The sequence below is a fragment of the Strix uralensis genome, chromosome 1 (assembly GCF_047716275.1).
Source record: "Strix uralensis isolate ZFMK-TIS-50842 chromosome 1, bStrUra1, whole genome shotgun sequence".
NCBI lineage: Eukaryota > Metazoa > Chordata > Aves > Strigiformes > Strigidae > Strix > Strix uralensis.
The window spans coordinates 73,095,609-73,120,694 of NC_133972.1; the positions used below are offsets into that span (position 1 = coordinate 73,095,609).

Sequence of the window (25,086 nt, forward strand, 5' to 3'; positions counted from 1 at the left end):
AAATTAAATCTATCCAATTCTATACTTCAGATGTAAATAGACAGTGATTATTCAAATAGCTGTAAGTACAAGCCTTCTGTTATCATAAATACCATTACTGAATTATATTGCACATAATGAATTCATGTGCATAGACATATTTATCAATTCTTGATGAACTCCCAAAGAAGGCAAATAGAAAATAACAGAGGTAACACGTGAACAATTCATAAACAGAAAACGGTATGTTAAGTTCACATACCAGTTAAACTGTAAGACTACAAACTTGCTAACACAAAACATAGCTTGAAAAGAGTATCGTAATCACGTTGCATGGCTCCGATTTTTACAAACGGTGTTGCTGGGGAAAAGAACTGAGGCAATTTTCCAGGGTTACCTGGGATGGATACCTACCTACAGACAAATCCTGTTATAATACACACTTTAGTATCACTAATCAACTCGAAAAGTTAACTCAGGAAAAGGTAATGTGGAGCAGGGTCATCGCAAACCTTTTTCCAAGAGAAGCCACAGACTGAGAGGAAAAAGTGCCCTGGCCTGCCTGCAATGAACTTCCAAGTAGCTGGGACTTCGTGCAGAGTTGACCTTCCTGTAGAGTTCATCACACGTTTACTCTGAATTACTACACTTATTTTGCAGCAATAGGCTTAATGCTTTCCACTTAACTTAGGACTTTTGAGTCTATTTACAAACACAAAGAGTTATACTGAAATGCTTTTTTACTTTTTTTTTTTTATTATTATTATTTTGACATAAAATAAGTGGGTTTCTGTTGTCTGTGTTTGAACAAGAAGAGTATGTGGTTTGCAGACCACTCTGGTGGAGGTGTATTGCTGTACCAGGCGACATGTTGACAGAACATTACTTTACACAAGGAATAGCAGAATTCCACATCGAAACAAAAATCTGGGGCTGCCAAACAAATCATTAACACAATGTCAAGAGTCAGGGCAACAGGTTACCCTGTTTCAATCCCAGGGAGGAGGAAGTCCGTACTGAGAAAAACTATAATTTATCAGATAAAGGCATAGTAAGAGATAATGGCAAGAAACTTCACTAAAGACATTGAAACTGCAATTAAAGCATGACTTCTTAATGTAAAATGCAACTTAAGAACTGCCAGAAAAGCCTAACAAGAGTTTCCAGATCACTTTGGTTGATAAATGAACTTCAGACAAAAACTGTGGGATTTAATTTAATGCAGGAATTATTTAAATTCTCTTTTATAGACAAATCAGCCTTTTCAGAATTAACTTCCTTAGCTTAAAACACATGTAAAACAACATGCAAAATTTCTTTCTAATCTGTAGCTTTAATCAAAGATGAAGTAGTGGGGCTGCTGCTGAGGTGGTATGTCTTTAAATCTTTGGTGCTGATGTAAAAGTATGTGTTCACCGGTCTGATGTTTTTAATAATTGTCAGCACAGTGTCATTGGACTTATATACATCTTAATGAGAAATTACTAAAACAGGAACTGTGCTTCTGCTTCTTAATCTGTTGTACTCGCATCAAAGCCAAACCCTATATAAACAGGAAACTGGAATCAGCCCCATAATGTATTACCCACAGGACGGATGATGTAAAGGAGACTGGACAGACAAACAGAACTACAGCCACTTTTGCCTCTTCACTTATAAAATAGTAATTCCCCAGCAGATCATTATCCTTCATGAAGACAAGAACTATAAAGTTCCCCAGGATAGCCTGATAAAGTTAAATAGCTGTATCTAAGACCAAGTCTCAGCCATACTAAACTATACCCGTGTCAGCCTTGTTCAAAGATTAAAGGCAAAACTGTCAGAAGAACCTGAAGTCCCATTTCTAAACCTACTCAGAATCACAGAATCAACTAGGTTGGAAAGGACCTTGAAGATCATCTAGTCCAACCGTTAACCTAACACTGCCAGTTCCCATCTACACCATATCCCTCAGCGCGAAGTCGACCCTACTCTTAAACACCTCCAGGGATGGGGACTCCACCACTGCCCTGGGCAATCCATTCTACTGCCTAATAACCCGTTCTGTAAAGAAATACTTCCTGACATCTAGTCTAAACCTTCCCTGGCGCAACTTGAGGCCATTCCCTCTTGTCCTATCGCTTATTACTTGGTTAAAGAGGCTCATCCCCAGCTCTCTACAACCTCCTTTCAGGTAGCTGTAGAGGGCGATGAGGTCTCCCCTCAGCCTCCTCTTCTCCAGACTAAACAACCCCAGTTCCCTCAGCCGCTCCTCGTACGACATGTGCTCCAGACCCTTCAACAGCTTCGTTGCCCTTCTCTGGACACGCTCAAGTAATTCAATGTCCTTTTTGTAGTGAGGGGCCCAAAACTGAACACAGGAATTGAGGTGCGGCCTCACCAGTGCCGAGTACAGGGGTAAGACAAGGGTACTCAACTCCATCGACTTTAATTTTGATACCTGTCATCCAACATCATGTATTTGCTTTTGAAAATTTAATCTCTGGCCTTCTAGCTGTCCAGTAAAGTCATTGCAAAATGAGTGTCTGCAAACAGCTAATTAGTGTGACCAAAAAAGGGAATCTTGTAAGCACTCATCTCTCACTTTTTTTTAATTTGCTAATATGAACACAGTTGCAATTTTTTTTAGAAGCAACAACACACTTCAGTTGTGGTTTGAAAAAAAGCCTACAGGAAAATACCATGCAAGACAGAGCATAATGCCCTCAATTTTAAACTACGTGTTATTGGGCCTATTGGACTGCCAACAGAGTGTAATGTGTATCTGCCATCAATATTTAAAGTAATCTTCCAGAGTACCAACAGAATTTACTTGAGGATGCCAGTGAAGATATCAGAAGCTTATTATTATAACAAATACGGCAATTACTGGAAAGGAGAGTAAGTTCTGCAAACGCCATGCTGGGGACTGTCAGGGGCAGAGATGCAACAGAGAATGTGTGCTGAACTCCAGTCCTGAGGTCTTCCCTCCAGGTCAAAGAGTCCTGATTTCTAAGTACACGAACATTCAATTCAAAGTGGGGAGAAAAGAAGCCCCAAAAACATAACACTTTCCTTGTATAAGATAAACTTTATGGTATAAATAAAAAATAATATGTAGCACTGTTAATAGGGCTCTGCAGTTACCAGCATGTGAATTTCAAAAGATTACAGATGTGCTGTTGTGACTGAGACTAACTGAGCATCTAGTCAGGTGGTAGTATCTTTCACCAACTGACAAAGTCAGATTAGAGCAAAAAACCTCAAAGGAGCTTACAGGCACAAGAACTTCTCCCGAAGTATCAAACACTGAATTCTATGGATATGGTGTGCAGGTTGTCAAGAAGTGAGATTTTCTTTGCTTCACAATACAGTGAGGTTTTCAGTTGCTCTACAACTGCTTCTCCCTGTTTCAGCTGATTAATCTGTAGTTTAAAAATAATGAAGAAGCAAAGTCTTTAATTTTAACTAAAAATTGAGAAGAAATACATTGGTTAGATCTTTAGCTTTCAGTTCCTAGGTGTCTACATGGGAGTACCACATTGTTTTAGAGTATTTTAAAGTTAGGATTCTTTTTCCACTCTTCATTTACTACAGTGTATTTTAACCTATTTATAAATTTAGTATTTTACCAGCAACTTCATAAATTGGTCAAGTTTTATTTGCTTAATGAACTCATGTATATATATATAATTTTAAATTACAGGCTTCATCCAGTTGTACACCTTGATGCACGCTTAAGGATGTGTTAAAATCTGTCCTTATACAAGGCAGTGCTTGAATTTCGCAAAGCCCAAGCTTACATTTCCTGATTATAATACCAACATGGGCTACAAGTTAAAAATAATGCTGCCAGGGAATGAAATCTTCTCTTTTATGCTAGTTTTAGAAAGCCTAATGATCCAGGAGTTTCAAGCCTACTTTCCTTTATAGGAAATGTGGAATAGATACAAATCAAAGAGCCATGATACTCAGCATAAACCTTGCACTCACAGCTCCAAGTCAACACAACATCAGCTAGTAAAGGATATTCCTTCCAACCAATAAAACATACTTTGGCAATAAAATTTAGTAGGAAGCTGCAGCATCTTCCTTACCTCTACTCCAAATTAAGCGAGGGCTACCACTTTATTTACATGCTTATGCTACTTGGTCAGACACAGAGTCCTGCTCACAAACAGCTTCAGCTGTAAGTTGTAGCACAGACCACAGGCTGGAGAGAAAGAAAACTGAGGAAGGCAAGGGCTCCTCCAAGCATCTCCACCTGCCTTTGAACTATCTTTATCAGGAGGCTAATTTGTCTTTTTCTTTCTTTTCATAGTAAGACACATTGATCCAGCCTTAATTCCAGCGTCCTCAGATTTCCATGGGTTGCATTGCTCAAAGGTTTTAGGGTGAGTCTCGATAATGGAAGATTAAATAATGCCAAGACATGTTCAGTTGCATGACAGAGGAGGGCAGGAATAAACTCTATTTTGTGTCTTTTCTTAAGCACATACAAAATGTTTCCTCAGTATTTTACTTACACATTTGTTTTAATCACACTTATTTCAAAATGTGTGTAAAAAATGAGTAGAAATGTATTCCTTAACCTTGTCAATACAATAATAAAAGTAAAGAAATAAGCCAAGCCAGGTTATAGAGAACAGAATATGAAGGAATGGAATATTTGATGCAAAACTTATCTGAAGGCTTAAGAATTTTATATAGGTTTACTGCTTTATTTTCTCTTGCCGTGACACTTATACACATCTGTATCCTACATTTTCTCAGAGTGCTGACCAGCCACTTAGAAATACATTGTTATTAGGTACTTGGGCTCAGCTCAAATTACTGGATCTCCTCCAGGGACAGGACAGTATCTCAGACATATGGGTAACCATATGGTTTATTATTGACTCAAATATCCTTAGGTTTTGCTCCTGTAAGATTTTAAGTTTAATGGAAAACCCCTAAGTGCTTCCACTTCACAATTTCTATAATATCGTCCAGTCACAGCAGACTGTCTTTTACTTTACTCGCTGCCTGTTACATTTGTATCTCATTTCTTATCTCTCCTAGTATTAACTAATTAACTCATCATGATGGAAAAGCCAAAAGCAATTTAACTGACCAAAATCCCTTACTCACCCAGTTTAACAGGTTATCTGTGTGTAAAAGAGCTCTTCTTCAGCCCTAGAAATCAGAACTTTTCTAGTGTCGTGTAACACCTATGAATGCCTTCCTACTTCATGAATCTGGAAGAGGAGGTGGCTATTAAAAACATGCTCTTCTAGGACCACAGCAGGATGTGCTTTCCACTGTTCATGTCAATAATGCTCTATGAGTAGCAAGTGTATTCAAATAGTTTTCTTTGAAGGAAAAAAGAGGCATTTTTTTCAGCTGCTCTTGCTCTTGTTTTGTTGGTTATTACTGTTATTCAATAACAATGCATTTGCACTCGTATTGATCAAAATACCCCAATTCTCAGATCTTAACATACATTATAATTTGATTTGTAAAGGGCTATCAGCATGACATATACCACACTAGGCAAGATTCCTTCTTTTCAGTATATCAAATATTATAAATCAACAACAGTTACGAAACTGCCCTCAGGGTTTAAGGTATTTTACTGTCAAGATCCAGCTCTCAGAAGCATAATCAGCCTTCAGTAAGAACCAGTGTCATCTGCTTCATTTTCTCTCCTAATGCCTGTTTTGTATCCCCACATAATTACAGAAGCCTTTAAGTATCATTCAAAGGAACACAGAGAGGGACAGAAATATCCTATATTTCTGTAAGAAATTAATTCCAGGTTGAAGTAGCAGTATTTTGTACCGATGTAAAAGTGCCACTAAATACTGAGGAATACATTATTACCATATCAATTTTGGTAAGAATACAGAATCTGTCTGTAGTATGTATAGCAGTATGCTGTTCCATAATAAATATATGTGCATGCTAGGTATGTATAATTAATGAAAATAGACTGTGCACTGTGAATAATACAGTTACCAAGACACAATAAGCACAGAACAATTTTCCAGGAAATTTTTGTAACGGTATCTTTTGGAAGCAAGCAAATTCATTTTTCGATTTAAGCCTCAGTCAGTACATTTACAGCAGTAATTCACCTGCATAAGTCTCAGTTTTATGACTTCCCACTTACCAACACAGCTCTAAAAGAACAGACTGAGCTCTTCTTCTGGCTGACACATGGGGAACAAATTTATTCATTAGAATATGAATCATAAAAAAAGACAGGTTGATGTGCTAATGGCAGGCTGAGCATCAAAGGACGGAGTTAAAGGTCTTCTCTTATTTGTATACAAGTCAATGTGGAATAGTGCCATAGGCTTTGTCTAGACTAAGATTTAAAAGTGAACTGTTAACATGTCTTAGCTAACACATATGCTAAAAGTCTTTTATGGTTGTACATGTATACTTCGATGCATCTTAAGCTGATCAAAATGTAGCATGTTGGGAAATGAATCTTAATCAAGGTAAGGAGATGTACACTAGGGTGATGCAAACCAGAATTCTAAAATGCGTTAGTCAGAACTCGATAGCTGAAGGTTTTTTTCTGTGTCTCAAGTCATCAGCTAGAAAAAGCTATGAGGAGAAAGTTAAATTAAGTACTGTTTATGCAAATGATCAGCGAGAATCCCCAGTTTTATTTACATCAAAGTTAAATCCATAAGGCATCAGCCATGCCATGTTAACTTAAGCTACAATGCTCCCATTATCGCTAAAGTAATCCCATCCAGAAAGAATAGGAAATAAAACCAACTTCAATTCTATATTTGAAGCTAAAGTATACTAAGTCAAGAAAACCAACAAAACTCTTTCCACAGTTTGATAGCTCTTTTAACAAGCAAGTATGAAGTATTAAGAATGAAGTAACTTCACTGGCCCAGAAGAGTGATCTGCACTCTTCGAAAGCCAAAGGAATCATTTAAAAATACTAAAGCATCACATATTAACCATATTTCACTTTCCTGTATTAAAATCACAACAATGAGCTTTTTTGGGTAACAATGACCTGTTCTTTATGAGTTTCCTGTCAAGTAATGGTACAAGGATGGGTACTACTTGCAAGACAGTTAAGCAGTAATGAGCAAAATATTGTGGCGGACACATAAGAATGCAGAGCAGAGTTAAATCCGGGTAGAATACACAACTAAGCTAAAATGATTTGACAGATAATGACTTTATGTTCATTACCATTGTTTTCCATTGAGAATTAGTTATCCAACCAACCAAAAAGAATTATTTTCTGTTACACACACATATGTATATGTATGTGTCTCAAAACACTGGCTTTAAAAACAAGAAAAATGCTACCAGCAGCCACACCAACACATCTTTAAAATTGTGGCTGAATTTTCACCTCTTATCAATGCAGCTGTGTTATTTACTTATATCCTGCAAATCTATTAAATAAGCTATCAGTTGCATTTCTAGTATATACCCTTGGAGTGAGATGTTAGTTTACAGTGACTCAGGCAGTAGTAGGACAATTAAAAAGTGGAGGACCTCTTTCAAGAAAAGAGCCTTTTTGGTGGCACATGAGTTACAAAGAAATGCTAACGTGTTCTTCAGTGCTGACACAGCAAACAACCAAGCACAAATAATTCTTCATGTCTGAAGGTGAAAAAGGAATGCAACACCATTCTCTGGGTGGGAAGGCACATTTATTATTTCAATATGGAATTTATGCTGGTTGATAGATGTAGACCAAGAGGAGAAAAATCAATAGAGTCTTGCATGTATTCAGTTTGAGCAATGTGGATTTCACTCAAAACAAGGACAGAAAAGTGAGAAAACCTGGATTTTTATTTTTAGTATTTTAACAGTAACAGGTTATTATGAGTTTTACTCACGGAAGTTAACCAATTAACTAGAGGATGTCATCAACCAGAATCAGGATGGGAAAATATATGGTAAGGCAACTTCCCTTCTGTAAATAACTTTTACTCATTCATCTTTTATTCATTCATTTTATAACATGACCTACAGTCAGTACAAGTTTACTAGCAGGATGCATTAAGGAAAAGAAAAATACATTACATTTCCTAGCCATTGTCCATAACTTTACCTTTTCCCTATAAAGAATGAGGTAATGAAAACTCAATAAGGTTTATGAGACTCCCCTTGCAAATTCAGAACAGCAAAAATCTGCCTTTCTTATTGGCTTATACATAGCGTAATTTTTTTGCTAAGGTTCTGGTCAACAAATATTATGTTTGTTCCAGGGGAGCACCAATGCAACTTGTCTCGAGAGCTACTGCTGTGTTCCTTGGAAGATTCAGAACATGGGTAGAAAAATGTCAAGGGGGAAACCTTGCCTAAACCTAGGCCAGATAGTAAAACTCCCCAGGGGAAAATCGTATTTATTAAGTCACTCCTCTTGTTCAGTAAAGGTTAGCAAGCATTTCAACGATTTTCCTCTTGGGTCAAATAAAGCTGAAAGTGAGTGGATGTGATACCACCTGACAGGCCTTGATTTTTAGCTGGAAGCTACAGTACTATTTTGGACTCCTAGGTTCTGGATCTTGGTTTACAATAACAAAACAACATCTCCATGCCTATTTTGTCAAACAAGCTAAGAACAGTTATTTTATTTCCAGAGTATGACAGAAGTTTTTTGTTCAATGTCCCATCACTGTGTGTGAATCTAGAGCAGGCTGGCAATAACAAGTGTTTAATCACAATGGCTGCAACTGTGGGATACTGCAGAAAATTGCTTCTGATCAAGCTTTAAAAGAACCAAAACCTCTACTTATTTTCTTTCAGCCTTATGAAAGTGCATTCCTTTGAGAGGCTCATTGTGTTCCTCTTAAGGAAAATAAATCCACTGTATTTACCGAGAGATGCATTCCGCAGATGATCTAGCATCTTATTAAGATGATTCTACCTCATATTGTTCTGGCACACAGGCTCTCACAAACAACATTTTCAATACTCTGCTTTTCAGATCTCATCACAATCCTAAACTAGGTCACCTGGAATGACAGTATGGTACATAAACAAACAGATGAGATCCAACTTCTCCCTTTCTTATGTACCTGATATTTAGAGGTATTTTCCCTGCAAATGGAAGTTTAGGAACAAACAACAAACGTTTTAGATGACCCTTTACCAATACCTAGTTCCTCAAATCAAGCTCAGGTAGATAACGAGTGACAGTGACTGCCAGTCGAGGGCTGTTCAATGGGTTTTGCAACACCAAACTTCTCATTTCTAGCGGACCAGGGCACGGATTTGCACCTCAGGGGGTTGAGGAGGCTAAGGCTGGAATGGCTCTGGCATGTGAGCCATCTCTGCACCCCGAGACAGGGAAGCTCCAGGTCAGGGCTGAGGTCATTCCTGTCGGGGCGGCAGGCAGCAAGATCTATTCTTAGCACATTAGCTGACATTTGGTAAAACCATAGCAAATACAAGGGAGTTTGTGAATACTTTGCCAAGAGGCCAAGAGCCACGTCATCCTGATAACTCATATTACAGCTACAGCTTACCTCATGTTAGTTCCTGCATGCTAGCTAAGATGTAGTAAAAAATACATACATCGTCTGGTGAAGGCAAGACAGCTGAAAATTAATGATAAGGCAAACTCACTATGACATTGGCCATATTTAATTAATTTTAGGAATAAACAGATGAACCAGACTAACATTTCAAGGGACATCAAACTAATGTTAATGTTGATCAATCCATAAAAATGCAACCTCTTAACAGTTGGCATCTTAGAAAAAAATATGGGATTTTATATTGCTTTGATATTTTGCTTTCTAAAAGACACCCAAAAAATTACTTTAAATGGACAGCTGTTATCCCCAAAGGTATTTATTTTAGCTATCTCACTCTTGCTACTCAGGCAAACCCTGAGGGAGAGGAAGAGGGACAGGAAAAAAAAAGATAAAGGAAAAAACAACTAGAAGCAAAGTAAGCAATAAAATATTGAACCTCCAATCCAAGACTACAGCATAAAATTGCCAAATATGAAATTAAATTAGTGCCAGACACTGTTGGAATCATCAACACAACTTAAATTCTAAGTTCAGGTTCTGATACATGGTCTTTGAATCAAAAAAATAACTGATTTGAATTCCCTGGTCTCCACCTGTTGTAAACAGTTGCAAAACACAAACCATTTTCTTTACACCTATAGCTTCTGCCGAGTTCAGTAGTTCAAAAAGTCTCATTATTGCAGCAGATAAGACAGAATTATGACTCTGTGCTTGACATAGTGGAGTGCCTCATTACACACTGTCACAGACATCACAGGATGCACCAGAGATTTCTTTGTCAAGGAGAAATAATGAGCTGTCCTGGGTCCACAGTGTCTTTTATAGCCTCCCAGATGTTTGCATTTATTTATTTATTTATTGCACTTAAAACGTCCCCCAAACCTGTATCAACTAAGTAATGAAAAATAAACCTTTATCAGCATAAACCCGATAAAGATCAAAATACCAAGATTGCTGACAGGGCATGGTAATGGAAATAATCTGTTTATTCAGCATTCTGTTTTGATAATATGGGATGCACTCAGATTCCTTCCACAATTCCCTCCTCATTAACATCCTGTCCAGTTTGCCACAGGCCATGACGTAGTCTCCAATAATAGTTTTGGCATATGTTTCCTAAGGAAAGGCCCGGCCACCCTTCTGTTGAGCGGATGTCGATTGTGTTAATGTTGAAGATGCTTATGCACCGCCTCCTGCTGGGTCCGAGCCTCAGTGTTCATGTGACCTGTCACTATCACTTAATACCAACCACCAAACATCATACACAGATCTCCTCTACAAATGGGCAATGCATGTATGTGCATGTCTATGCATATATACATGCACACACACCAGGCATGCACTTGAAGCACAGAGCAGAAATGCACTGTATATTACGGTGGAAAAAAAAAAATCACTATCATCCCCTGAAATCTTAAAGGAAGGGCAAAAAATACCTCAGGGGAAAGGCAAGCTCTTTCAGTCCCATCATCACAGAGCCTCGTGTACAGTGGCCAGTGTTACACTTGCTTAAGGCTTCTTCTTCCCCTCCCCACCCCTGCCTTTTTTTTCCCCCAAGAGATATGCAGAAGTAGCATGGCTGTCATTTTGATGCAAAACCATAACAAAGTCTTCAGCAGTGAGAAGACAAAATGAGTTCCCAAATGCATGAGATGCACTGGTTGGAGTGCTGATCCTCAATAAACAGGATAACCAGAGATAAACAGCCAAACCTTCCTTTTTGGCCACTTCTACATCAGGAAATTAAACAGTACCAAGAAGCAATCCCCGACAGTAGACTTTAATTGTCTCTGCAGTTGAGTTATTAGACAAGTCCTTGGCACAGTTTTGGCACAGGCTTGCCAACACTCTCCCTGGCACCACAGGGGAAAAACACAGCCCAGGGATAAATCCTATATGACAGTTGGATGTGGCCACCTTCTTTTGGAGAGTAAGAGTTATATGATATGGTCATGGGCTGTCCGTATCCTCAGTGCCAGAGGATACTCCCAGGCACATTTAACTTCTTAATACAGACACAGCCTTTCTGTCCACTGTCAAAGCAAACCTCTGGTTTAATACAGGTACCAGATCTCTCTCAAATATGGAATAAGATAATAGTACCATTATTTCTGACTAGAATTTCACAACTTTCCCTACCAGTTGAAACAAACTATGTCTTAGCTCCATCATACAGCCCTGCAAGGAACATCCAACTGGACAGTATGTAGAAAAGCAAGAATTTGCCATATCCAGTGCATTCCTTACCCAACATTCTCAAAAGATGAAGTATTAACAGCAAAACCGACCCTGGAAACAACATGTAGAGGAATACAAAGACATCAAATGCACAATATCAAGCCTATGTCCTTCTCATTTAAAAGTAAGTATGGGTAGATAAGCATATACACATACATGCAACTTAAATACCTCAGCATTCACAACATTGTAGAAACTTTTGAGTTGTTGTCCATGCCTATGTAGTGACAGATAACGGACTTCTGCAGGGCCTAAAATCTCACTGGGGGAAAAGAAGATTGATTTTTAAGGTCCTAAAGCAGCGTCTAGAGGATGGAGTTCCCATCTGCTTTCATGCTGGGATTGGGATTTCTGGAACCTGTTCACCCACAGTGCACACTTCCCCTGATGACACCCAGTTGAGGAGAAGCCAGAGTTTTACTGTGCGACTATGTCTCCTGTGCACTGCTGAACCAGAAGATGCAGCAAGCCAGAGGTAGAAATTACAGAAAGTCAACAAAGAGCAGCCTAGACTTTATTTTCTAGAGGTAAGCAAAAGGAGTGAAAAATGGGACAGTTGAAGTATGCTTCAGGATTCCACATTTTTCCGAGCAGAAAAAAACCAGTACAATTTCTCACAGAAATCCAACTCTTAACTACTCCATGGCTGTGTGCTTTCAAATCCATAACTTTGAATTCTCATCTCCAATAAATACATGGTTATCTGTTTCCACAGGCCAAAAAAGGAGGTGACTTGACTGTCTCCTTCCGAAATTCTTCCTAAAGAGTTGCATATCTTCACATTCTCTTATTAAAGCAATTAAGCAATTCAATAGGGCAACATATACTAGTAAAAGTGCCAATATTGATATTGCTTCCCAATCTACAATCTTAACCTGTGTTTACAATGATTTAGTGCAGCATCAATACTAAACACAGTCAAAGTACATCCCTCTGATGTTCCTTTCTTTGCTCATCATCCTTTTCTCACCTTGCCCTTCACATGGCAGGTGAATTTGCATCACAAAACTTATTTTGACAGAGACATGGCAAGGGTTATAATCTGGCACAAAACCTTCTCAGAAAAAGCAGCAGGATGGGCATTTCTTCCTAGTACTATCCATCTTAAGATTGCAGGGTGCTAAGGGCTACTGATTTTGTTTTGTTTTTCCTAAAGCCACATTTCATATATTCCCATGTTCGGCAACACCCTTGTGATCTGCTGACCTTTCTTAAAATGGCCATAGAATATCCCCAAAGTGAAGCCCTTTTGAATGAAAATGGTTGTTCCCTCATATCTATAATTTAGAAAGGAAACAAGAGAACACAGGCAGGAAGGAAAGTATGGGGAGATACAGAAGCAAAAATGAGAAAACTATAAGTAGAGAGTCTATGTATAAATTCTAGACCAGAGCAAAAACTCCTTATTTCAAAATATGCCACTCGCAAAACTACATGTATTTTAAAGGGCAATATTCACCTGCTCTTTGCAATACTGGACTGTAAGGAATTAGAATTAGGAAATACGTTTTAGATACAATACAATATATGCTGAGAAGCCAACAAAGTAAAATATTACAGTGAGTTAGCTGCAAAGCATGCTAAAGATCTGACCTCCTTCCCCCTTCATGCATGTTGCAACATCTGTAAGGTGGTACAGAAAACTCAAGGCATAAAGCCAGGCATGAGAAATGTCACTCACCAATGTCTGTTTTGGTTACATTTCCCATCACCAAGCAGACAGGAAACGTTCTCAGGCTCACAAAGAGGCAAACAGAAGCCAGAGCTAAAAGTAGACTCTTTTTTTTTTTTTTTTTCTTTTTTCCCCCCTGCACACTATTGCTCTGAAAGAACGGAAGCCATATGGGGATTGGGTTATTATTCAGTTCCTTACTGCCTTCAGGTGGCTCCAAATTAAAAAGATTGTCAGCAGATGTACCCATCTACTCTACCTCTTCTTCATATGGCATGCTACAACATTATTACATCTATGCCCATCAGCACACTCCAGACAAAGGTATGTTGGCATTTCACTATCCAACCTTTTTTTTCTCCCTCTTCAGAAACTCACAGGTCAATAGCTGAGTTTAAAAAAAAAAAAAAAAAAAAAAAAAAGAATCACTCTGGACTTCATCACCACAATCATCTTAGGTTTTTTTAAGGAATGATCCAAAGGAGTTTCCGATTTATTTTTTTTTAAGCTGCTGCACCTGGAATGCAGCAGTTGTGGCATGGATATCTCTCCCCAAAAGCTTTGTCATCTCCCACATCACCCGTCTCTGCTGTAACCACTGCAGTAGCATGCCTGTCTTTTCTTGTCCCCAGGGTCATCCAAATGCATTTTCAATTCCATGGGTCTTAACATCCCACTAATCTTAAAGGAATTTTCAAAGGAAGCAGTCACTAAAATGAACAACTGTTCCAGGTTTTGAAGTTTAATTACATCTAGCCCAGCATCTTCTTTTTCACACTTCAGACTGTAGGTGAAATTACTGCTCAGGGAGCAGGCTGTCACTAGCAGTGAACTGCTTACATGAACAAATAGACACATGCAATAAACATGCTGAATTTAATTTATAATAATGATTAGCACTCTCTCCCATTTTGCTTTTTATTTGTGGATAGCTAGACAACAAGAGAAAGAGATGTTGTTTGCAAACAAAGTTTTCATATCAGATATGTGCACAGAAAACCACCACAGACCTCTTCAAATATATATTTTATATATATATAATATGTGATATTCAAAATATCTGAAAGACACAGAATAGTTGATGATGCAAGCCTGATCTCCCGTAGCACTTATTGGCAATTCATACCCACTTTACAATATGAAAAAATTATGTAGAAAATTATGCATGTAATATTTCAAACTCATGAACTTTTTGGGTTACTTATATCTTCATAACCTTGCATGTTGATTTGCAACTACTGTGATTTGCAAGAGCAGTAAAATAAATGTAAAAACAACCCTGCAAAATACATCCAGAACACTAACTTCAGGACACCCCAATATAAGCATTCCTCTGTTCGCTCACAGAAATACAGAGATTCGTCACCAATAACTGCTATGACTGAAAACTAGCTGAAATTTTTAAAAAAAACCTCCCATGTGTATATTTGAATTATTTGATGTTTTCTTAATATAAATAATGAAATTTTTTTCTACCTTCTATTTGTTTTCTAGCTGTGCCTCAGTGCAAACACTTTAGAATATTTTTTCCTTCTACCATAACAACAAAATTCTTTTCTTTGTGCAAAAAGAAAGAAAAGTAGTAAAGATTACATCAGATGTTGTTCATTACACAATATAATCAGAACTATGCTACAGTGAAGTGAAGATGAAGGCTCAATTTGGGAATGCAGTAAAAGAACCTTTCAGCTGTGAATATTGAGGCAGCTTCCTCTTGAATTACTACTCCTGTTATTTTTGCAGTTGCTTGTGAACTATCCAGAATTTGCTGCTGAACACAAACTAGAGAAGACTTCAGAAATATTAAAATACTATTTTTAACTACATGAAAAACAACTTAGATACAAAAAATCATGTCAATATTTCCAAGATGGACTGGTTGTTCTTATCCATTCAAATCAACTTTGAAACACTTTCCAGGCTCTATTATCCAGTCCCCAATGTTGAAGCATCCTTAAAAATCACTCAGTGCAATTGAAGAAGGTCCACATTCTCCGGCAGAAGTGTCCTTATACTAATAAGGGCTCTGAATTGATTCGGAAGGCATTATCCAAGTCAACATGCACATTGTAGTAACACAGGCTTAGTTCATGGTAGCATTACGTGAAATTAGACCAGGGCCCAGGAATGCACATATGCACTCAGGTTTCCCCACATGTGTGAATGCATTCAGATACCTTTTTTCTAAAATCCTCTTAGAGGACTTCAACAATTCATTTAAAAGGCTTGTTGAGATTTTCTGGTTTTCAATACACTTCCATCTCCCTAGTGATTATAATCGGCCCCAAAACCTACAGCAATACCTGTAGCATTCTTAAATTCCACTCACCAACTGCAAGCTTTTTATCCTAACAAGAAGTAAAAAGAACAGGTACCTAGATTTTGTGCCTGGGTTGAAAATTTTCAAGATAATTTCCAAACATATTTTAATGCTAACAAGATATTAATACATATCTAGATATCTGCATGTTAATATTGCGACTACGGTTTATAGGAATATGCTTCTAATATTCTATTTTAAACTCATAAAAATACATTCTTATTGCTATATTCCTTGTCTATCTTTGTACAGCATTTCCTTTCTAAATGGTCATTGTCATTAAAAATAAATTATACTGCAACATGTCTGCCTTTTAAGGACAACCATTTATTTGTTCACACACTTCTATATCATGCACTCCTTAAAGTGAGACTAGAAAAGAAAAGGTAGCATGCTTCAATTTTATCATGTCATTATTTACTAATTAATAAAATGCTCCCTCTGGATGCAAACACAACTTTATGCAGTCATTTTTCACTTTAAATCAGAAGCACTACTACAGTATAAACTGAACAGTTCTACACAAAGATAAAGACAAGCTGCATTTTGTGCCACAGTATGAAATGCGATTATTAACATCATCATCATCATGTTCAGTGAATGTTAGCAGTCTTAGATCTTTGGTGCACAACAGCATCCCAGATCTCTTGTTGAAGTTGCTCTGGTCCTACACTTTTAAATTAATGGACTGTAGAACAGATAATTGGGTGCAGAAGGTGACTGCAGAACGAATATTGGGTGCAGGAGGTGACTGTACTGACGAGCAGAAGGAGCGGCCATCCTGTTGCACTTCTGGACCCATGAGGTCCTGCAGTACAACTGGAGGTGTTAGAGATACTATTATATTCTGTTCCTAAAGCATCCATTTGCTACAGTACCCAGGCTGAGAACACCACAGATATTGCAGAGTCATCACTGGACATGGCCTCTCAAGGCCATCCTGCCCACCCTACTACTCCAGTGACCAGCAACTCAATGATCTTGAGCTGGCCCTTGGATAGCTCTAGATCTTCCCCCCAGAAAAATCTGTCGAGGGCACACTGTCTACCCTACCTTCCTTCCTGCTGCAACACAGCCTCTGTGCCAGGGAAATAGGTTTGCTGCTTGAATTTCCTGAGCCTCACAAGGGGTGGGGAAGCTGTCCAGGAACAGTTGGCTCTTGGACCTCTCAGAGGAAAGGAGCTAGAAGTGGGGAAACAAAGACCTCATCGATCAGACAGTCATTTTGTCTGGCTGACAATATGCAATATTCCCATAAACCCATCTTCTGCAGGACAAGACAGTCACCTGAAGAGCTAAAATCTATATGCAACACTCAGGTCACAAGCAAGGTTGAGATATCTCGGTAATATCAGAGGCACAATTACCCACAGAGAGGAAGTAGTCAGAAAGAGGATGATAAGTAACAACAATTTGCTTATATAACAACAGGGGACAAAAAGCTGTATGTCTTGAGCAAAATAACATCTCACTTCTTCCAAGAAATTGAACTATAATCCTCAGCTGACAAAATAAGAACTTTAAAGTATTATTTTAGCGTGAGGAATAATCTTACTTCCAGCATTGCTTCTCTGCTGCGTCTGCCTAGTTTTCTGATTGCTCCAGCCGGCTGTTCAGAGATGCTCAGGTGGACCGTGTTTGAGCAGGGACAGGACTGGAAAGGCTCCTGTGGCAAAACCGGTGTGAAGTACAGGTCTGTGTTCATCGCCTCCTGTAACAGAATTAATTATTGAGCTGCTCATGGCCTTTGAACCTCAAGGGTTATGATCTGAACAAGCATACACCCTGTCACTGAAGTTCACTGAAGTGCAGATGCTGAAACTATAAGGCTAATTCCCTTCCTTAAAGGGAATCAAAACACCCTGATGGCACCTGGTGAACATTAAAGTGAGCTTTGGTTTCAAAGTCAGAAGCCCTTGGGAAAAACAGAGGTCACATTTGTCAGGTCACTCTGCTCTCCAGACATTGTTTTCCTCCCTTCTTTCTTTATGTTTTCATTAACACTATCAAGCCTGACAAATATTTTTCTTCTTTTTTTTCCTTTTCTTCTCCCTATCTCCACACCCCCCTTCAGTTCTCCCACCATCTGTACCAGCCTGGTCCACCCTCACTGTGTAAAAACCTGATTAGGAGACAAGCTTATTTGTATGATAAAGTAGCGAAACAGAGCTGGTAAAACCAAGTGTGCTGTGACCCCTCCTTGACCATCACATGGTTATTCTCCTGTGCTTCAGCCTGTGGGTCAGCACCCATGCAATGTTATCCAAGTGCATGGAAAGCAGTTCCTACACCTTAAAGCAGGGCCACCACTACCCATGTGGCTCATGAGTGCGAAACAAGCAGGGACCAGCTTCTATAAGAAAGGCAAAAAAATGTAACACTGAAGCAGCTGGTCTAGGAGTTTGTTTTCGAGAGGCTGTTGGCAGAAAAGAAAAACAAAGGGGTGGAGTGGGAGAAGAGAAGACTTCTCCCGACAGGAAGATTCTTCTCAACTCTTCAGTGGTGGTGAGTTCACATCCTAAAGCAGACAGACTCAGATCCCTTTCGCATAAGTCGCACCAGCTGCACCAGCAAAAAGTTATGTAACATAACTGAAGATCGTCTCATTATCTATGTAAACTACCACTCACGGCAATATTCAATTATACACTTGCTAACTCATTACCTTTAATCACCAAACAAAACAATGTTTCAAAGCTGGAAATATCTTGTAGGAGTCAGAATTGCTCTACTGTATCTAAGAATTGTGCACAACGGAACTAAAGCCGCCTCCCTTGCTGCGTCTAGGCACCTATGTCTATTATTATCTGTAGGTGAAACAGAGCTGCATGAACACTGTTGGCATGGCAATATAACAGGAATTTGTTCCCAACTAGGCCCTTACCCTGTGATTTTTACATGTCTGTGAATACACTGAATCAGGAAGGCTTCAATACTTTAACAGATGAAAAAGTGTTGGTTTTTTTCTTAGAGAGGATTTCTATAATGATTAACCACTCTTAAATAAATCTTGCTTTCTCTTGCTTACCTGTAAAGGTAAAATAATTGGATAAATCATTTTGTTTAAAAATTAAATTCTCTGAATTTCTTCATACACTTGTTCATAAGCAAGGTTTAGACTGCAACTAGAAGGGTGGTACGCACGCGTCCTGTCTCCAAGGCACCAAGGGGGTAGAGTGCTACAGGCAGATTGAGAGATACCCTGAACTCCATTTTTGGAGACACTAAACTTTTGAAACCCCATCCCCAAATGGTGGAGATGACTCGCTGCCAACTGTCTAAGAGCATGCCCAGGACTGGAGGCACCTACCATCTCAGCATTCCTTGGATCTCCTCCTCTGCCCACTGGCATATGTCTCAAGAATAACTTGTTCCAATATGCTATATTCATTTAGCAAAATAAAGACTATGTACACAAATATCCTATTTGAAATGCCAGAAGCTGACACCAAATTGTACATATTGTACTCATACAACTCAGAGCCACTCTACTGAATTCCCAGGGGCAAATGAAGCCAGTGATGCCTTTCCACACTTACCCAGTCACAGAGGGACAGAGTTTGCCTCACACTCCGTAACAGAGGTGGTCCAAGGTGATAGGACTTGGAAAAAGCCTACAGCTACACTTGGGGAAGCACAGAGTATTTTCACTTCATACATTTAATTTCTTTACAGCTGGGTGTCGGTATACGACAAATTCTGAGACACCAAAATAAAGAGGGTTGGGTAGGGTGAGTATGCGTTTATCCTGGGTCCATCTTTGAAGGAAAGAAAACAAGGTGCAGTATTGGTGCTTAAAAGAAACCCAACACTAAACGGACATAAAAGCAGTAGCTTTGTAAGAACTTTTCCCCACAGCACAGCATCTGTCTGTACTTCAAGAACTCTCCAATCCTTGGGTCACGACTGATCTAGCCAGCTTCCCTTCTGGCTGGATATGGCCTTGGTCATCCCTTTCTCCCTCTGCAATGCTTGTAACTGATTGACAATTTTAAGAGCATGGTACTAGGCAGGTGTTTTTGTATGGCGATCCGCAATTTTTTGCAAAATCATTCTCCTCACTTTTCTTTCTCTCCGCTCTACCTCAGAGCATCTGTGAGAGGAAAAGATTGGTACCAGCGGTCTGCATGTTGGAGCTGTTATGTTTTGCATTAAAGACTACAATTTATTTCAGGAGGTAGACCTGCTGTACACAGAACATGCATCAGGCAACATGACAATCATCTGATGTCACCATGAGCTCACACACCTGCTCCAACGGCGTGAAGAGCTGAGGGTTTTCCCTGATTGATGTGTGCTTCATGAAGCTGTGTGGGTGAAGGATGTGGGCTGGCCCCGGCAGCGCACCGACCTGAACTTCCCCCTGACATTGCACAAGAAGACAGACCGAGACTCATACCTGCCCACCCACACAGACAAACCAGCAGATATTAAAACACATGGCCTTAAAAAACAGGGCACGAGCAAAGAGAGGGAAACATCTCTCCCTTACTCTTTTTCTTCCCTTTCTCAACAGCACTGTAAATAAGTTATACATGAAAATATCAACATAAAAGCAGAGGGCTGGCTTCACCTCTAGTGGAGCTCTGCTGACTCAAATCAAGATAGACAAACAAACTAGGTCGGCCTATTGCCTTCACCATGTTTGCTAACATGCTCCTATTATCACCCTCCTAGAAATTCCCTCAGATATTTCTAACTCTCTACTTGTCTATTTAATTCCAGAAAGAAAAGAGGGGGGGAAATAAAAAAATTTGCACTTCTATCTGTATGAAAAGTACAAGTTTGGCTCAAGAAAGTTTCTGGAAAGTACAGAAGGACCAACTTCTCAAGTCTACAAAAACGATGACTTCTACCACATATGCTTATGCTCACCTATCTCCTGAGAGGAAATTCACTGCTCAGAAACCTGATATTCCACATGCTCTAATTAAGGAAAAAGGAAATAGCTTTCACAGTCTCTTGTGCAAGGGCCAATGAACATAAGTCAAACACTCACCTAAAACCATGAAAACACTTTGAAAAGAAGTAAAACAAACATTCTGCTAATTTCCCAGGTGTATATCCAGTAATGTTTCTGATATAAAGGGCAGTGGGTAGCAAACGGGAAAAGAATTTAGTGATGTGGGAGAGATACGTACCTTTAGAATCCATCCTTGATCCATTTTATGCATTTGTGATGGAGGGATTTGCTCTGAGCTGCTTTAGCAGGGCTACCAGGGTGGCACAAAATGGGGGCAGTGTCACATCTCAAAAAGCTACTTTCTGAGAAGCATTATGGTTCTCTGGTCACACTTATTTCTGTAGCACCTACTAAATGCTTACTTAAAAGTTAGCAAGAGTCACGGGATACACAGCCCAGTAAGTCTTCATCCACCTCCTGAAGTTTCAGGAAGAAAGTATTCCTCCTGCAAGAGTTTAGGAAACTCCAAGACTTTTTTCACATTGAAAATACTTTCTGTCCATGGTGTAACGTGTTATTCCACCTGCTTCCAACCAGTTTAGTGATGGTGATTATTCATCACATTTGTACCAGGGAAGGGGAAAAGAAAAAGTGCTAGCCAAAAATAACGTTTACATACACGTTTCCAGTTCCACTCAGCGTCACAGTTATCTGCCTGAGTCTGGCCCCTTTGAGCTCAGCACCAGTGCTGAAAGAAGGCAGGTGAGCCCAGCAACCAGTTCTGAGATTAGAGATTGCAATCAAGAGTTTTTCACTAAGCAAGCCAGCTAACAGTTTTTTTCCAAATCTAGAGCCTGCTAAGAGCAGGCTTAAGTTTTTCAATGTAAATGCACTTTATTTTATTTGAGCCAGTGAAACTGAAAAGCAGATGCAGAGATAATACCTGAACACTGCCACTCCTGATGCAGAGACGGCCACATATTCTTATGCACCTTCTGCATAAGAGTCAGCTACAACAGTAATCAAGATGCAATGGTAAGAACAAGAAATGTAACTCTTCTTATCTATTTTCTTCTACCAATGTCAGTTAAGCACACTGCTCTTTAGATGTGGATGCTATACGAGATCTAGACTCTTCAATCTTGTTTTGCAAAATATGAGACAACTTCAAAAAAAGAAAGCAAATGCTAGTTTTCTTTTCCAGTGTGTTTTATTTGCTGATCATTTACTGGGAAAGTACTAAACAATACCGCTGAAACATATTGATCTGAAAAGATTTTACTGCTATGGGCTATGTTTCATCTTGAGTACCTGGCACTGCCAGAACTCCCTTTAACAAAGCAGAGATTTCCCTACCAGCCACAGCTGTCAAAAACTCAAGCCAATCAGTCCAACACAGCTGGATGGATTATAAGAAGGTTGTAACTAACTCAAGCATCTTCAGCCACGAGCTACACATCTATTGACTCCAGAGGTACCTCTGCAAATGGAAAAATTGTACATCCCTGTACCAGTCTGGCCACCTGCAATCTGGCTGAAGCAAGCAAGAAGAAGCTATGCTACCCTCACAAAAAAAAAGGTCTATAATTTGCAGCATGAGCTCCATAACATGGTCGTTGCATTACATTATATATCATAACGTCTTTTTCTTGTCCTTACGAAGTCTCCCATGCCAGATAGAAACTCCCAAATTTTGAGGCACCAATGGCTTGGCACTATCCAGTGTAGGATGATCAAGTGAATATAGTAACCACTCCCCATCAGCATGCCTCGCTGTACACAACCTCTTCCTAAGCCAGGCTTTTTCCTTTACATGAAAAAACATCATCAAGCTGGAGAGGAGTAAACACTGTGGTGTTTTACCTTGTGGCTAATAGCAGAAAGGTTTTCTGTAGTTGGGAATTCAAGGCAAAGGGTCTGGGAAGCAGGGAATCTTTTAAAGCTCCTCTGCCTATAGTTTGTTGAACTTCTATTTCTGAGATGAAATGTAAAGGTGGTTTCCTCATCTACTCCTCTACTGAAAATGATCAACCAACTCAAGTTCCTGAGTAACTCCAATACCTAGTAGTTTGGAAGTACTCCTTTAAAGTTTCATTGTGCATCTTCTGACAATTAACACAAGAAATCAGTTGTAAGCTTATTCAGACTCAGAAGTAAGTATCAGTTATTCAGACATGAATCTGCAATTACTGGGGGCAAGACAATAAATACCATGTAACTTTGTCTTGCTAAGCAGAAGCCAAACTGAACGGATGAAGTAATTATCTTAAATCAAGCACATAGTCATATTCCAGCTCATCTTCCTGTTCATGTCTCCACACACTCTCAACACAGAAGAAATCTCATCTCTTAAGTAAACAAACACATAAAGACACCAGCTAAATTAGAAACCCCATGGAGTTGACAGGTTATGATCTCATCACCTTTTTTTTTTTTTTTAAGAAGCATTTCCTTTCCAAACTGAGTTTAATTCACCTGAAAAATTTAAGCAGAGAGTATGCTGAACTCACAGAATGAAAGTTTCTCAGTCATGACTGCGCTACGCTTTCAGTCTGGTTTTAATTTTACTTAAAGCAATTTATTAATTTGATTTAAAGCAAACACATAAAACTGGTAAGTGGATGCAACCTTACTAAATGGGATACTATTCAAAAACAGCAAATGTAAATGCATTTTAAAGGAAAAAACTCTCCTATCTGGCTAAATGCAACGTATGAAGAGTTAAAGTTACAACCATAAACTATTACTTTTTTTTTTTTACTTTTTTTTTTTTTTTTTTTGCAAAGGCAAAACCTTGTAATTTACCCTCAGGCAAATCATCAACCTCCACATTGCTCAGTTTTCTGTTCTTGAGACATTTATGGCGAAAATAAGCCCTGTGAGGCCCCATGATGCAGGTGTGTCTATGGATATTTGTCTATTTTCTTTCAACATTTCCACCCTGTGGCTGCTTATCTAGACCACCCTCTCCTTTCCACATTAATCTCTGTTTATTCTTCTGTTCAGCAGAGAGGGAGGGAAGAACACTCACACACTCATGTTTATGGTCTTCTGGACCACTCCTGTGGAGTCAAAGCTAGTTCAGTCAAAGCTATGCTTTGACTCAACAAATTTCAGGAAAGTCAGCACTGAGAAGAAATGTGCAACTTCCCAGCCACACTGCTCTGGAAGGAAATGAGCTGTGCTCTGTAGGGAAAAGGAAATTGCTTTGTAAATCTAGACCAAACCCCTCCTTTTGCATCCCTCCTCCTGTTTCCCCCCTGAATATATTTAAGACAAAACAAAAGGAAGGTGGAGAATGAAAAGGAATCATTGGGCAGTTTCCATCTCTGTGTGTAATAAAAGCACAACTGGATGTGGATTTAAACACCGATGAAACATCAGCTAGAGGAAAGGGAGGAGAGACACAGAACTACAGAAGCACCTAAGAGACAAGGATGTTGGCAGCATCTGGTGTATCAAAATGGGAATCAGGAATGCGGTGAAAGGCAACACACTGCAGGCAGCCACTCTGATCCTCCTATCAGGTTGGATTTTCTTTAAAATGCAGAGAGCAATGCAGCTGTGGATCTAGTTGCCTAGAATTGTGCCAGTGAAAGGGAAAATCCTGCACGGTATTTAGTAAACTTGGTCTGTTTTGGGATTACCCCCAAACTGAAGACACAGTAAGAAAAGGAGCCGTGAAATAAGATTGGAACTGCAGAGAAGCTTGAAACAATCAAATGAACTCAGGTGAATTTTAAAAGAAACCCATAGAGACTCTAATGAACTAAGATGCAGGAGAGACAGGTCAGATAGATTGACCAGCATGGCCTGAATTTGGCCAGCAACAAAAATAATGGAATTAGAAAAAAATGGGGGGGAGAATACATATATAAAAAAGAAAATCAAGAGATCCCCAGATAGCTTGGTACTACTTGATTCAACTGAGGACCAGATAACACAAGAGCAAGCTAAGAGACTTTTCCGATTCAAGGAGCAAAATAGGGACCAAGGGAATGGATGAAGAAGTTTCTGGGTATTGAGAACAAATGAGCAAAGGGGGGGAGGGAAATCAGACTATAAAAACACTAAAGATTATATCAGAGGAACTTTTAAATCAAATTGGCAGGAGAGGCACCAAGGGAAGCACTCCTAAGTGGGCAAAAGCAAGAAAATACACTTGTGGGGGGGGCATTTAAACTAAACTGCAGTATATGCACAGGCACCAAGTCTCACTAACTTGCTTTATTCCCTGCATAAATGAAACGGTATATTTTGTTTGAGTGAGTTTGGTTTTGATAAGGAGCAACAAAAGGGGAGACAGTGTGAAACCATTCATCATAAACTGATTCTTTGTGCCCACCTTGGGAATTTTGCACATTCTGAGTACTCTTAATTCCTGCTGCAGAAAGAGTCATTGCAGTTTATATGACCTTTTCCCCCATCCATATAGGAAAAGGAAAGCAGAGTTACATCAAGAGAGCTGCAGGGCTACAAGATC

The 25,086-nt window shown here is 39.1% G+C and overlaps 1 long non-coding RNA gene across 1 annotated transcript in view; it reads right to left on the bottom strand.

Annotated features, from left to right (window-relative positions):
* Positions 1–25,086, bottom strand: part of LOC141944337 (uncharacterized) — a 261,208-nt gene that overhangs the window by 25,678 nt on the left and 210,444 nt on the right. Inside the window, exon 7 of the long non-coding RNA XR_012629233.1 lies at positions 17,256–17,411. This is a non-coding gene — a long non-coding RNA (uncharacterized LOC141944337). The remainder of the gene's footprint in view (positions 1–17,255; positions 17,412–25,086) is intronic.